The 16,989-nt window shown below is 37.1% G+C and overlaps 1 long non-coding RNA gene across 15 annotated transcripts in view; it reads right to left on the bottom strand.

The window, feature by feature from the left end:
• Positions 1 to 463: 463 nt before the first annotated feature.
• Positions 464 to 16,989, bottom strand: part of LOC144930557 (uncharacterized) — a 66,482-nt gene continuing 49,956 nt past the window's right edge. For 9 of the 15 annotated variants that reach the window (XR_013635815.1, XR_013635826.1, XR_013635818.1 and 6 more), the window contains one exon: positions 464 to 10,901. This is a non-coding gene — a long non-coding RNA (uncharacterized LOC144930557). Of the gene's footprint in view, positions 11,090 to 13,344; positions 13,437 to 16,989 lie in introns of those variants that run through there. The other 6 variants (XR_013635816.1, XR_013635812.1, XR_013635817.1 and 3 more) reach the window with 6 other exon arrangements.

The raw sequence follows: 16,989 nt of genomic DNA, 5'->3' as shown, positions 1-16,989 counted from the left end.
ATTTTTACTAAGATTTTTTTTATTTAAAGAACAGAAACAATAACACATTTATCAGAGGTTTTGTGATTTTATTTTTGAACCCCAAACCATTTGACAGTGAGGAAAGTATTGTAAAAACTCAAATATATAGTGCAGCCATTATAAGGGAGTATAAAAAGAGAAAACACTTGGTTCCCATGAAATTATATACAACAGAGTGTGCTAAGCCCTGAACATATGTATGGAAGTCATTTTGCACTTTTAAAAACATTGTTACAATCATATTATACATAACAAATAAATAGTATCATTTCAGTTTAACTTGCCCATTCTATTTGTCATGCAGTTCTATTTGTAGAACATTACTGTATGAAGAACACCTGCCACACAGTGTACAACTTTTTACAACATAAAGGCAATGCTCATGTTTGAGCTTCTCTTTGGCATATTGTTTTACAATACATTTAACTCATTTATGCAAAACAAAGATCTTACAATTTTTTATTTGATAACTACATAATAAAGAATGAATAAATGGCAACATAGGATGTAAGCTGGAGTGTGGGACAGGACCAAAAGACCAGCAAATCATTCAATTGTTGTGTGTGGGTTTTGATCAGCATTTTCACTGGGGACTCCTCAAATTAGCAAACAGCTAATCAAGTTAATGCAGTCTTCCCTATACCTCTAAGTCTGGTAACTGCTATGCTGTGTTCCACACCCAAGACATGAATCATGCAGGGAGCGAGGGCATGTCTACACTGACAGTGCACAGTAAGCTGGGGTGTAAATCTACAGCACACTAGCCTGCCACACAATAACCAGTAACCATGCACTAAAAGTTCCATAGTGTGCTGCAGAACTCCTACTACACAGAGCTCTCATCTCTGTGTTAAAGTGGTGGTGTCACCCTTTGTGTTCCAGAGGATAGTCCTGGCTGGTGCCACCAGAATTGATCTGAGACACTGAGTGGACCTTGTTGTGCTCAGCCAATACATGGGGCTGCTCACCCTGCATCTCCACTGTTGTGTGCTCTGGGAGGTGAGGGCAGCCTTGGCTCCTGATTATGATTTTCCTTGAGTGGGTCCCACATGAGTGTGCTTTGCGTCCACCCCTCGTCTCTGGCCCTCCAGAACTCATCACAAGGCTCCTGCTGTACGAGCCTCCCCAGCTGCCCCCAACATGCCACCTGTCAGCTGAATGACATCCAGCTGGTCTGCCTCCAAGCTGTGCTCAGAAAATATCTGTAAGCGCTCATGCTTCATACCATTCAGTTCCTCACCCTTGCATCCCATCCAACACCAAGTTGGAGGAACCTGTTGCCACCTGCAGAGGGTGAGGAACCCTGGTGGGCCTGTCTGTACTCCAATGTAATTCCATGGCCCACCGGAGATGTTAAATGGCAGCTCCTACATAGAGCTGTGAGCACAGGCATGTCCTAGCATGGTTCACAAACTCTTCTGATACATGTTCCTTTTGCAGCAACAGGGAGACCCTTGAGATCTATGTAGAGTGCATCAGGTTGCAGTCCCTCTTGTGGCTCATCCAGAACCCCTTCCTGAGGTTCTGGCTGCCCCTTTCCCCCACACCTCTTGATTTTTGTATACTTTATCCATGGCTTCACAAAGTCATGGGACCTCCTTGTCAACATCCTCCTGACACTGGCCAAGATGGCCATCTATCACTCCAAGAGGAGGAAGCTGGATGTGGGGGAGGAGGGTGTGCTCTGCAATTGTGGGGCCTTTTTATTGTCCCTTCTCTGCTCACATCTCCAGATGGAGTTCCTCTGGGCAGTGTCCACTAGTTCCTTGGATACCTCTGAGAAGCAGGGGGTGCTCTCTGGGATTCTCTGCCCTGTTTGCCCTGATTTTCAATCTTTAATCTCACCCGTTTCTCTTTTTTCCTTTGTTGTCCCCAGCAGTCAATTGTAACCTGGACTTAGTGGTTCCTCCCCTATAATTTGGGGGTGGGGGAAGCGCTTTAGTTATGGGCAAGCCTAGCCCTGTCTGTTCTAGTACTACAAATATTACACACCTCTCAACTTCTGCAACAAATAGGTGTAGGCACAATTAAACTCTGGCATTTCCCAATTTTTGAATCATAGAATATCAGGGTTGGAAGGGACCTCAGGAGGTCATCTAGTCCAACCCCCTGATTAAAGCAGGACCAATCCCCAACTAAATCAGTGCCTGACTAACTTTAATTATGTTCTTTTAACATAGGAAATTACACATGGAACACTAGGTTTTTTAAAAATAGAAATTCTATAAGGTGACATCATATGGATACCCAGTCAGGCCATCAGCAGAGTTGGAAACTTTAGCTTCAATGCAAAGACCCTCCACCACTTGAGCTAATGGAGTAACTGACAGCAATAGTAGTTTGTCATCCTCTATGTGGACCCGCACAGGGAGTGGATGGGATACTTTGCAAGTGGGTTACACAGATGTTTGCTTACAGCAGAGAAATGAGATTCCAAGATTCTTGGGTTCTATTCCATGCTCTGGCGGGAGTGTTCTCTAGTAGGCACAGACTCTTCTGTCCATCCCCTCCAACCTGTCCCTGTCCTGGATCTTCTTTACTCCTGTGGCTGGGGCAAGGAGCCACTCTCCATGCTGTCCCAGTTCCAACTCCACAGCCTCGTTGTTCCAGTATCTTTGCTCAGCAAATTCTAGTGTCACCTTTTCAAAATCCCTCTTCCCCTTCTTATTCCTCCCCCTAGCCCACCAAATCCCACAGTCTCAGTCCCTCCACTATTTCTCTCCCTTGTCCCACTCTGTTACCAACACGCCATGTTCCCATCTACTCCCCATGTAGTCGGCTCTTATCCCCTCTGCATTTGAATCAGGCAGCTTCTTCCTCCAACTTGCCTCGGCCCAGCAAGGGGGTTATCTTTGAAAGCACAGGAGTGACAGGCTCCCTACTCTGAGTTCAGCTGCCTGAGAGCTGAACTTTCAGGAAAAGCCCAGCTCAACTATGGGCTGGAGCATGCCCAGTGCAGACAAAACCTTTGGGGAAGTTCGCTGCTAAAATCTAAGAAGTTTACTTGAGCATGTGCAAAGTGCAATTTTTCACTTATAACTTGGCCAGATGTGGGTGGATTTTTCACAAAGACTCCAAAAGATACATCCCTGACACAAAGACCCCAAAAGATACATCCCTGACACAAAGACCATCACACACCCAAATTTGGAGTCCTTGCTCCAAAGCACAGGGCAAAAGAGATTTTTTTGAGGAAAAGGTTGCCAGCATTTTTTTAAAATATAGTCCAAACAATGTATTTTCCCTTACTGTTCTCTGAAACAGCTGGGAGGGAAAAATAAAATCCACATGTAGCAGAGACCCTGAGTGGAAAATTACAACCCAAATGATTAAAGTTTGGCAAAGTTATAAGCAACTGATTATAAAGGGAAGCGTCAGTGACATTTCTATTACAGAGCCTATGATTAGGAAGATGAGGGTAAAAAACACTGCATACTGGCAGGTGTTTTTCATAGTTTCTTGGTTCAGCAGAAAGAGAATGGTATGTGCACAGTTTGTACTAGTGAGCTGAAGCTGGATGGGAATCTAGGGAGACCAATATCCAATTGGGAGGAAACAATCTCTTTAAATTCTCCAGTTTGGATGTCAAAGCAAATGCAATGTACTTAGAGAAGCTGCCACATGCAATGCCTGTGACCAACTTTGTAGGTTCACATCAGCTCTCATAACGGTCCTACCATATTAAAGCACTGGGCTTACAAGATCAACCATCTTGACAGCCTTCTATGTGCAGTACGGGCTGCAGTATATTGGCTATTATCATTGACTTTTGCAGAAAGGGGAATTTCAAGAAGACAAGCCTCCTGCTAGAGAGTGACCTTCTTAGGCAGGGATTCATAGAAAAGTTGATTCTCTCTGACTATTGGAATGCATGTGTAAAGTCTCCTATGGTAAATGTCACAGCGCAGTGCTGATAGAAGAAGCCCCAATAGGAAAACCGTCTAGTTCTAAATCAGGTACCTAACATACACCAGATAATGAGCCTCACTTTTGCAAAATGTCCTCAGATGGGACACATGACAGACACCTTGACACTCAAAGGTTTGGCTAGAGTGAATTTTTTTGAGTTAGTTTCAAATGGGGTTGACCACCTCAGTGTAACACCAATTAGCTAACCGTTTCTTTTATTCCTGTAAACTTGATATACTAACAACTTACACTGAAGCGTTTAATAGGCAACCCATACTGAGCATTTCCTGATAGGGAAAGATAATTCCCTAAGACAGTCCAGTGTGATCTAAACTGAAAATTTTAGCCACTAGTGAACAGCCACTGGAGTAAGGTCCACCAGTGCAAGCCAATACTATAGACAAGCAAAATTGAGATTTGAAGCCGTACAGCAGACTCTACTTTGAAATTGTATGTGGTGAAAAAAATTATAGCTTAACAGCTGCCCATCTACATTAGAGTTTTGCATCTATTCAGCTGGCCACTGAGGCATGAATCAGGGGAAATCTTCAGTGGAGATAAGTTAAAATATAAGCCAGTATGGTTTGAGGACAAGAATGATTTATAATGGTAAAATGTAACAGGACTAGTACAATTAGATCTAGCAAGTGATACTGAGTCATGATAGTGAAGAAAAGATCATAGAGGAAACACTTTCAGATCTTGACTGTATCTAAAATTAGTGAGACATTTACATAACCAATAAAGTCTACATTTGACTCACCACACAGTTAAAAGCTGCATGTAAGAAAAGGAAAGAAACTCATGTAATTTCCATCCTTACTGTGGCAGATTCAGTTGTCTCAATGCAATACTCCTCTGAAGAAGAAATGTTTTAGTAGAAGATGAGAAAATTAGTTATCTTGCAATCAATTGTAGAGAGTATACTTTTTAAACTAATTTTTTTTTACATATTTATAGCTACTATAATGCAAGAAATAATTTTAGAATAATTAACTTTTCACTGCCTCTTTTGTTCAAAAGAATTTCTGAAGTCATTCTAGCTAAAGCTGATGAACTTGTAGAACAATTGACAAAATATATTTTAAATTTGTATCGGTATAGGAAGTGCTGTGAAAGTAAAACAAAACAATTTTAAACTCATTAGCTTTACTAAAGTCATGCAGATATTTAAACTAATTTAAGTTTGTACAATAATCACGTGAACAAATTGTTAATAAATGTTTATGAAGAAGGCTGTAGTCTGAGACAGTTCCTACAATAAATTCAGTGTTCAAAGAAATGTTCTAGATTTACTGCCAGATTCTATGTGGTTCTAAAAATCTGTACTGAACTGATCAAACTATAGAACAAAAACAGTAAGATTTATTAAAGTTAATTTTTTTACATAAATTAACACACTCAGGAGATAAGTCGGACAACATCAACATACTTCCTTAGGATCATTTGCAGAGAATGGCCAACTTTACTTCAGCAGCACAGTTAATACTGGAGATATTTACAGAGTTAACGCCAATATTTACGTGCTGCTAATGTACTGCTGACATCAGGATCGTGTTAATTCATAAGTGACATTTCTCTTCAGGAGGATGAAATCCTTGTATTTTTGAGGCAGCACAATATGGCCTGCACCTTTTCAAAACCCACAAACCATTATGTGCTGCTACGTTAGCCCAAGGTGTCTACAAAACGTCAAAGGAATGAAAGCATAAGCTGTAAGTCAAACCTCATATTTTCTTGTTTAACTTTAACATTAATTTTACAGAATTGACATTAGCTATTTTAATACATTACAAATCCTTCATTAACATCTACTTTTAGTAGTGGTCCAATATTCTACTTACAATTAAGGTCAGCTTTAGACTTTGTTCCTGTCAAGTTAGCACACAATAACTTTATGGTCCAAATTTCAGATCCTTGTCAGGCTAATTAAATGGTGCGGATAGTTCTCTGATTAGAAGTTAAGTCTGATCTCTCTAATGTGAAAACTTCAGTTCATCTTCACATTAAAAGAACATTTAAAAAAAAAATCCCCAAACTTATGTTTCTTCTTTCCCTTGAATGGAAATCTTTTTGATATTGCTATAATTTCAGGGTCACCTTTAACAATACCAGAAGTTAAAATCAAGGTTAAGTACAACTGTCAGTTTGAAGAGGTGAACAAGAAACAGTAGTTCATATCTCAAAAGGGATACCACCTTAGCATTTACAAGAGATACTCTTGGGCATGGCGATGGGGGTAGTTTAAGCAGCCCAACCCCTTTAGGAAAAACCCACCAGAGTAAATAAGAGTGCTGGTTCTCACTCAGGTCTAGTCTACACTAGACAAGGTGTAGAAAAAAACTCTCTTACTCTAGAGTCTCTAGACACTGCTTATACTGGCAAAGTATTTTCACTGATATATTAATACCAGTTCCCCAAATAAAATAAGCTATACTGGCAATAGCACTTGTTGCTTCTATACTAGGGCTTTTGCTGGTATAGAAGTGTCAAAACATACACACCCCTAATTAACGTTACTCTACTAGTGAAATTTTCTGATGTAGATCTGGCCTTCGGTAGTTTGAGATGGAATGGTCCATGACTGCAAACTGAGGGCTGGGAAGAAAAAACATGCCTCACATGGAACAGAACCACTGGCAAAGGAGACATAGTGCAGACAAATTCTTCCATTTTATTTACAGAAAATATTTGTGCACGTGTCATTTTCCCTTACCCACTTGCCTCCTAGGAGCATCAGGGCAGGTCTACACTAGAAAGCTTTGCTGGCATAGCTATGTTAGTTAGGAGTGTGATTTTTTTTTTTTTTTTTTGCCAATACAGCTATACTGGTAAAAGCTCTAGTATAGGCACATATATCTGTATAAAAGTGCTTATACTAATCAGGAAACTGGCACAAGTATAAAGATATAACTGCATCTTTACTAGGAAGGTTTTTGCCAGTTTACCTATACTGGTATAAACCAGCAAAGCCCTCCTAATAGTAGATTGATTCTAAGGCCTGTCACTGTTTCCATTATTTTCTGGTGTTTAAGAATGGTGTCTTAAAACTTGTTACCCTGATGAAGACCAATGGTGCATCTACTCAGTTATCCCGTTACAGTGACTAATGCTGGATTATACAGGAGGTCTGACTACACAGTCTCTTTGTGAAAATGAAACCAAAATGCACCTAACTGCAATAGTGTGCCACAGTAGAAGATTTCTACCTGAAGATATTGAGCTAATCATATACTGAGGAAGGAAAGGGAGGGGAAATAGAAAGCCTTCACTCCAAGAGTTACAGTGTTGATGCAGATCAGGGAATGAACCACTCATAAAATAAATTTACTTAAACCTACCTGGTCAAAGGTGGCAAAGGAGTTCTCCACTAAACCAAATAAACTCATGCCCATTGGCTACCAATTTATTTAAAAGATCAAAAGAAATATTCAAAATAGTTAAATACTGCCAACATTTAATTCCTTTGGAAACACATTTCTTACTAATGATCAGGTACTGGCCAAATTCAATGTAATTGCCTTATTTTTAGGCTTTGGAAGGTTTTTGCTATGTTAGGTATTTACTCAACTCTAAAGTCACACTACACTCTTCGCAGAACCTTTCTATACGACATTTTCTAAAAGCAATTTTTAGGCTGAGAACTGGTAAGTGTAAAATCTTTCCAACATAGGGTGACATCATCAACTGTGAAAGAACAGGAAGCTTCCATTTTTCTACTTATGATTTTTCCTTGGAATTTTTTTTGAGTGGGGAGAGTTGAGGTAGAAGAGTGCATCACACCCTGCAAGAGGTGTAGGCCCAGAGGTGTAGGCCCCAGAATCTTTAAGTCTCTGAGATCTGCTGGAAGTCAGAGGTGTCCACACAAAGGCCCATACCTCTGATGACCCCATCCTTTGGAAGTATGACTAATAAAATCATGTTGCCAGAGATGCCCTTGAAGCCACTCATTTAAAGAGGTGGTCTGTTTTTCAATTTAGAGGGGCAAGCCAGTGGAAGTTAAAGTGTTGGGGTATGTCCGCTCTAGAAATGCTACAGCACTGCAGCTGTGCCACTGTAGTAAATCCAACTCTCCAAGAGGCAACAGCTAGGTCAATGGAAGAACTCTTCTCTGTGTAAAGATTAAATCCAGTAAATTACTTTAACATCCCTCTGAACTGTTCTACAATGTTCACATTGTGCCTTTTAATACTTGGGGAGGGGAGGGATAGCTCAGTGGTTTGAGCATTGGCCTCCTAAACCCAGGGTTGTGATTTCAATCCTTGAGGGGGCCATATAGGGATCTGGGGCAAAAAAATTTGGGTATTGGTCCTGCTTTGAGCAGGGGGTTGGACTAGATGACCTCCTGAGGTCCCTTCCAACTCTGATAGTCTATGAGTCTAAATGCAAAACCCTGAGTGAAGGCTTTTTGACCCAATGAAAAACTCATAACACCCTGCTTTGTGTGCATTTAGTATCATAGGGCCTACAACACCACAGCACTGCCTGGAAGCTGGGAAGTAAGATAACCAAGATTAATCTGACTGTCGTCCTAATTTGCTTCGTTCTTGGCCATTTCCACTGATTTGCAAGCACTCCACCTAGTCAGATTGGTATGTTGTCTGCATCAAGTCAAAATCTTGCAGCAAGTAATCTTTCAGGGTATGCTACTTTTTCAACCATTATATTACCATTATGCTAAAACCATTATGTTTTTACTGTATGGAAGCATAAGCCTCTTCAAATTGTCATTTTGTAGTCTAATGCTGCATAGGTCTGATATACAATTGGGTGAAAAGCCAAAAATTGGACTTTAGCACAGAACAATGAATCCTAGAAAACTTGGTCCTCACAGCTGAGTGTGTCTTCAAGGATTCTAGAATCAGAGAAAATACCATGAAGTGAGAACCAGAAAGCACAAAAGAACTGGTTGGTCTCTTGTTAACTCCCAGCCCCTAGAACAATGTTTTTACCCTATGTATTTCTCTTTGTGTGTCCTGAAAGAAGATAGCACATTATCTTTTCTTCTATGACCTGATGCCACTACTGTCACAAAATTTTCATAAGCGTTCAGGAGGACAAAAAACTTTAAGGGAAAGGTCATCCGTTATTTGTATCTAAAGGATCACTGATCCAGTGCACAGACAAGGAAGCCCTCTAGTCAAGAGTAGAGGAACCCCTTATATTTGCTGTCACCCTGACATAATATTACTGCATTATTATAGTGCCCTTAATTTGACACTTGGACAGAAGTTTCAGATGTTCCATGGGAGGCAGACTCTTAATCCATTTTGGATTTCTGTAATCCATTCAATGTTGGCTGTGGAGATACAGAAATAATCCTATCTGAACTACTTCTGATTCCAGACCCTTTTATTTTGCAGTTGAATGTGTGTGGGAAAGATTACATTCTAAAATGTGTATATATGAGCATTTTGTTCATGAAATAGCCATGAGCTCAGTTCTAGGAGCAGTTAGTTACCCATTACTCCTGTGTATTCTTAGGCAGACAGTATTGATTGCTATTATTATTAGTGAAGGTCACTTTTGAAGCTAGTCATCCAGGCAAAGTCTACAATTTTCTTAGTAGATTTATCAAATTAAAGGAACTTCATCACTCCTTCTACTCTGCAAAGAGCACAAGAATGCTAAGTGCCTCCTGATGCTCTGCATTAGGCTCAATATTCAGTACTATAAGTAAAACCTTCAACGATTAATCAGAATACCAAAAAAATTAAGGAAAGGAAGTATGATCTAATAGCTAAAGCACAGGACTAGACGTCAGGAGGATCTAAATTCTACTCCCATTTCTGCCAAACATTGTCTAGTAAATATTCACAATCCTGAATATCAGAATGGTCATGAATCTTCTTCTTGACAATTAACAGCTGATTTTTTTTTAAAATAAAAGTATTTAACAGTACATGACACTCATTCATTTAAGTAAATGGCAGTCTTCTCCTTTGGAAGCATTTTCCCCTGAGGATATGGAGTCATTTTTGGAGTCATCACTAAATTCTGGATTATCTTTCTTACTCCAAAAGGGTAAAGGAGGTGGAGAAGGAGAGACAATCACTTTTTCACATATGAAAGATGGGGCTAGCACTTATCTACCTCAAGGGAATTGTAGAGCTAAACCAAATATTTGCAATTTACTTTAACAGTTCAAAAAGTCATTATTTAGTAAACAATATTCAAAAACAAAATTCCAGAAATAAATGTATTCTGCCTTAGCAGGAAGTCCACTTTCAGTCAGTGTATGACTGAAATGATGAAGTCAACTTAAAGGCCCCGGAACTAGGATTCAGATGTTAGATAAAATTATAGAACTTATCTTACAACAGTAAAAAGAAAAGGAGTACTTGTGGCACCTTAGAGACTAACAAATTTATTTGAGCATAAGCTTTTGTGTAACTCTTAAAAGCACTGTACATCTCCAAAGCTTTCAAAACAGATTTCTAGTGCTTTCAAATGGAAATAGATTCTTTTGAGCCTATTCTGTGTCAAACTGTTTAGAAAGCTGCTCCCTGTTTTAAAGTTTAGATGCAGTATTTAAGACAATTCAAATTGTCCTTTCTTCCTAGATTTAGATTAAGTGGTAAGAATTTTACATTATATGGGTTTTTCTTGTAATATGAATAATAAATTGTAAGGCACCCCAAATTCTTTCAGAAGGAGATGACTGTTCTTCACTATCTTCCAGGAATTACTGGCATGGATATACCAGATCCTTTGCGGTGAAGAGAAACCCACACGTTAAGGAACATCCATAAATTAAGGAGCGTATGCTAACTGGCAGATTTCCCCTTCTAATTCTGAATCATAGGTGTCATCTTTTTTGTCAGAGCCTGGGAAGACACTGCCAAGAGAATCTCTCCCCCTGTGTGCCACATGAAGCCACCTGTTCACAGACAGAACAATCCTTTACCTTGCATCTGTAGAGTATTATTGCACACTTCTTCTCCTCGTTTTGTTCTGTGTTCTTAGATTTCCTAAGAAAATATACAACAAATAAAACCCTAAAAATAAGCTTAAGAACTTTTGATTGAACTTTCTACATCTGACTGCTTGATTCAGAAGTAGGAATCAAACTGGTAGCAAAAGGAAGGGGAGGAGTCAGTCTGAACCAGGTGGCATGAAAATGCTTGTTCTTTCCATTCTAGGTTTCTTGCGGGCCTATCTGTAAAATAAATAAATAAATAAATAAAGAATCTGATACTGCAAACACTTACCCACATGTTTAACTTTAAGCATATGAATAGTCTAACTGGCTTCAGTGGGAATATTCACATGCTTAAAGTTAAGCTTGCATGTGTTTGCAAGATTGGGGCCTAACCTATCAGTCAATACTGATGGAAAATAAATCAGACCAATACGGACATTATATGATCTGAGAGATGACACCTGGAAACAGAAAACCTAACTACTTTAGAAGGGGCTAAATGACAAAGAAAAAAAATGTAACCGGGACAGTTTGCACATTAACACGTCAAAATTTTTGTTTTCTTCTTTTGCAGGTTCATGAAGATTAGTTGTTGTGGATTTTATTCTAAGTGACAATCCAATCTCTATTCTGAAGGCTCCAGCACTGTTGCAGAAGATAGACATACATTTTACCATAACAACATATCAAATATATTCCACTCTATTTGAGTCATTGACTTGATTTTTAGAAGATTATTACATTTGCAGATGACCTTTAAATAAAATGGTACTTAAAAGGGAGTATTTTAGAGAGATTTATTAAACTACATACAGAATGCATAAATGAAAGTATTTAAAAGAATTGTAAAGTATGTAAGGATATTCTATAATGAACATTATAACTACCACAGAAAATACACCATCCTCTAAGCAAATTATGGAACAACTGATTATGTAGTAAAATAGTAGAACATACATAGAAAAAGTAAACTAGTGGTCTCTCTCCACTTCTTAAAGATTTAATATCAAACAGTAGTAGTGAAGGCTCATGTTGCTATACCTTCATTTTTACATAAATTGATGTAGTTACATTTTCAAGCACATTAGTACTACCTTATTTTTGTGGTAAGTTATCGTTATGAATATATACAAAATGCATCTTATGTGTGTTATCCTTGATTTTTATAGCTATTTGACCATACTTACTAATTGACATAATTTGATATTTTGCAAGGAGTCTCCTACTAAGTTTAACTACTTGAAATAAGTTAGAATGAGGCAAACAGTTGATTCTAGGCTACTGATGGATTTCTGTTCATTCAAAATATGCTTATTCTCCTCATGCTCGGTTTTCCTCAAAATTTAAGCCGCAAAATAAAATAAAATAAAATAAAATAAATAAAAGCATTAAATTTAAGTCTCTCTGTGCTGGCACCTTGCCATCTCAAAATCTAGGTCTTTCTGAAGCTATTTGAAGGGCATTGTGCAGAGTGCAGGGACAAAAACCAGACCAAAAAAGCACATTGAGAACACATTATGTTTATCATGGTGGGTGAACACCAATTTAACAAAGTATAAGAACTTTCTTAACTCCATCTCTATTCAGCAAAGCACTCAAACATGTGCTGAAGTGTTTTGCTGAATAGGGAGGGTGTGCTGAATCAAGGCCTTAGTGACTAGTTCGGTACAGTTTCCTACAGAACAGAAAATGGGTCACCCACATAGGTTAAAGCAAAGTTATTTTGTAGTCTAAAAATTTAGACATGAAAAATATTCATAATGTTTAGTTGTCACATTTTCATCACAGAAACCTCAATGGGATCGACAAACTGAATTCTGCACATGAAAAATACAAAGGATGATTCCATTTTCCAAACAGGAATTTTTTCAAGGAAAATATTTATTATGAAGGTTCTTGTACTTGTTAAATCAAGTATTTAGCATTGGCATACATTTCTTATGGTGAGTTAGCAAAGGTATCAATTTTAGATATAAATATAAAATACTGATAGCCAAGTCACTATGACTGCAAGGTTATAGCTGACATCAAGACCTTAATTACAAATCTAGGGAAAGTTACTGCTTTAAAGACATACAGAACTCTTTTGAAACCTAATGCTCTAGAAGAAATTATTCTCTGACTGATAGTTCAAAATTCTCCAACTTATAAACTAGATGCAAAACAAGCACTCTCGCAAACTAAGACCCAGATTTTAAACCTTACTATGATACTGAGAAAGAATAGGCATTTCCCTGTGGTCATATTTCAGATTATATTTGTATGCACTATTGAAGTGAGCAAAGATTTAAATTCCATTTTTTAATCAAATCTACAGTTTTACTAACTGAAGTAGGGAGAACATATATTTAATAATCCTTGCATACAATCCACATTAAATTGAGATATATGCATATATAATGAAGATCAGAAAGTGGCCCTTTGTTTAAAAAGCAGCTGTGTGACCAAAGATGATGTCTCCTAATTAATATTCTTCCCACCTTTGGGCCAAAACATGTTAGGATGGGCTCATGGAGAGGATCTGCACAAATACTGGTGAAAAATAGGAGATGGTGGAGAATCTTTCTGTTCATCAGGGTTTCGCCTGTACAAGATAATACTAACAGAGTAAACATTAAGTTGCAAAGAACCCTCTTTTACGATGTGAATTCTCTACATGTGTATTTTGAGCCAATTACAGGTGAGGGTTCCTATCAGGAAGAAATGGTGCCATGAGGGACAGCAGGCCTTCTTCTAATCCCCCCACTCCTGGCAGATGTTTGGGGTAGCTTACATTTATGGGTGCTTGGGAGTGCTGTGCTACTCTCTTTGTGCTAACAGCCTGGAGATCACACCCCCTGCCCAATCTACCAAAGGCCAATTTTGCCCCAGAAGGTGACCAGCACAAGTTCCAAATCATAACCTAGGATTTCCCATCCTACTGCAAATTTCCCCCACATAGGGGATAATTTAACCCATTTTAGATATATTATGAAGTATTAAATGCAAGCTCTATGCATTTTTTAAAATAGAAAATAAAAACAATTAAAGATGTAAAGACCACAAAATGCTGAGTATAACACTATTTTCACAGAAAATCTCTTTAAATTAATGTTAATTATCATTATTTAGACCCAGTCATTTCCCCCTAAGCAAAACAATATTTAATAAAAAAGTGGGATTGGTGTGAGTGGCAGGGTGAAGCAAGAAGACTTTGTTTTGAAGATTTGAAAACAAAGCATTTACTACCATAAAGAAATAAAGGCAAACTCAAAGGTTAAGGTATTAAGGCAATGGTGTAAATATTTTACATATGACTAAATGTTAAATTGCATTTCACAGAAAAGTTGAGTCTCTTATTTTTTAAAAATAGCATACCCGAGAGAATGAGACATTCCCCTCTTACAATACTTTAGTTGTGAAATAATTTTCTCATAAAATATTGCCATAAAAATATTAAAGAAATACACCAGAGAAATACACCCAGAGAATATGTAAGTTATTCAGATTTTTCACTTCAGAAAATGCTTGCAGTGAATACTCAACTATTAATTCAAATAAACTCAGAAGTTAGTATGTTTGCTAATAGAGGATTACTAAGACATTAAATAGATCAGTCAATCAGCAACCACACCTCCAAATACACTGCTTCCCCTCCAAATTATTATATGAACACTTGACAAGATAGTCAACTCAAAACAAGGTAGATTAAATAAAAAATTAGTGCAGTAGGGTGAACAGTTGAGTAAGTGAACTATGATTATAGACAGGTTTCAGAGTAGCAGCCGTGTTAGTCTGTATTCGCAAAAAGAAAAGGAGTACTTGTGGCACCTTAGAGACTAACAAATTTATTTGAGCATAAGCTTCTGTGAGCTACAGCTCACTTCATCGCTCACGAAAGCTTATGCTCAAATAAATTTGTTAGTCTCTAAGGTGCCACAAGTACTCCTTTTCTTTTTATTGTATAGAAAACCTCAAATGCAGTTTTAATTTATTGATTTGGAGGCACTTCTAACAAACTTTTTGTTCAAATGGTAAATAAATAAATAAATAAATCCCCCCATCCACATTTAGGCACATGTTTTTGGGTAAAAGAAAATATATTTAAATATCATTTAGTTTTAATCATTATTGCTAAAGATTATCTGTACGTAGTTTGTTGCTTCTTAAAAATTAGGTCTCATGAAAACAATGTTTTATCCATAGGTAAGGAAAAATTAAGTGGACCAGTCTCAAATCCTTGTTACACAGATGTCTTACTAAATGACTGGTAGAATAAAAGTGAAATGCTTATTTAACTCTGATAACATTTTAATGCAGGCTTTTTTATGTTAAGGCTGGATTTAGTTTAAATCAACAAAAGTCAGGAAATGCAGTTATGAAGGATTCCAAAATTTTAAATGACCTTGCCTAAGATATCATAGAGTTTTCAGACAATGGGTGATTTTACATGTGTTGTAATAACTAGACACAAGTTAAATAATTTGCATGAAGTAGATATGCAGCTATCCATTTCAATTGACTTAGAAAAGCAAGAGAAGATGATAAAGAAAGCATAGGAGAATTGACATAGTAATCTTTTAAGGAGTTATGATCTATTATATGAGCATGTGTTGTCAGCTCTCAAAACTATTATTTAGTCAACATGTCCGTATAATTTTGTGTACACACCTACAGGAGGAATAATAAAAATGATCACAAAATGTTACACATATGTAGGTTTGTAAAAAAGTAAATCTTGTGCATTTTTATTCCTTTCACCTTCAATTACTGTTAGATAATTAAGACTAATTAAAAAAGTTAAATATAAATTGTAATGTTTAAATGCTCACACCAATTGTTTTTAAAGGCCCCAACACTGCAGTCCTTATTCAGGCAAAACTCCCAATGCAGTCAACAGGAGTGTTGCCTAAGTAAGGATTGCAGCAGTCAAACTTAAGTGTGAGAAAAAACACACCTTACATCCCTCTAGACAGTCACTATACTCTCTTTTGGGCTGTAAATTATATAGACCAAGTTTCAGTATGGAAAATTTCTAGAACAAATCAAGAGCTGAAAAGTGGATTTTATAATGAAAATTGACAACTTTCTTTACAGTAGCACTCCTGTGTGATATTTGAGCTTGTAAGTTAATAAGCTTTCTGAGTAAGTGTGTTGGTACACATTTTAATTCCTCATTTTGAGGCAAGTCCCCCAAAATATTACTAAATCCCAAAACTATCAGTTTAAGGCAATCAAATATTTTGAACAAATATTAAAAAACAAAAGGATTGCAACAACTAAGGCCATGATCCTGCAAATTTTTACTCATTGCAGTCTTTAGCACTATTTGTGTGTCTAACAGTTTGCAGCATTAGGCCCTAAATTTACAATAATCCTTTAGACTTGTAGTTAAAATCTAGACAGTATACTTTCCTTCAAAATATTACATTAGAAATACCCTTAACGTTACTCAGACTGAAGAATACCTCATCAAATTTTCACCTTTTAAATTTGTAACAAGGGAATTTTAAATACATTTGCCTACCAATATAATTCTGATTTTCATTAACAATATTGTAATAGCTTTTGCACAGAAAAATATGAGCACAAACAAAATTATTAAAATGAATGCAAAGTCCTTATATTCTTAGAGAACTGGAAACTCAAATTATTCATAACTGAATAGTACCCACTGAATCAAAATCAGAGGTTCTGAACAGCTTCTGAAGTTTAAAAACTTTGCATGTTATGCAAATTATCCCAAACAGGAGTATTAACAACAATCCCAATAAAATAGTAAATCTGGGGGGGTTTATTTTATTCTAATAGAGATTAAAAAAATTCACTACCTATTTACAATAAAATAAAGGCAAGATGTAAGGTTTATCAAAATATAAAGTCATGCTCTAGTCCAAATTTATTTACATTTTATATTTTGTGTGTACTCAAAGTTTTGGTTTTCAGACGTTAATTTTATCTAGAAGGCTTTCAGTACCTACGAAATTGTCATACTATGTAGAATATTTCCCATACATTCTTTAAGAAAAAAATATTTCCTAAAATACTGTTACAATAAAAAGTGTATTATTGCTGACCACTTGCAATCCTTCAACCAGATTTGAAATTAGCTACTGAAGTAAGGATAAATACATTTTACACATCTATGGATGTGCTAG

The sequence above is a fragment of the Lepidochelys kempii genome, chromosome 1 (genome assembly GCF_965140285.1).
Source record: "Lepidochelys kempii isolate rLepKem1 chromosome 1, rLepKem1.hap1, whole genome shotgun sequence".
Classification (NCBI taxonomy): Eukaryota; Metazoa; Chordata; order Testudines; family Cheloniidae; genus Lepidochelys; species Lepidochelys kempii.
This window is presented reverse-complemented; position numbering and strand designations above follow the sequence as displayed.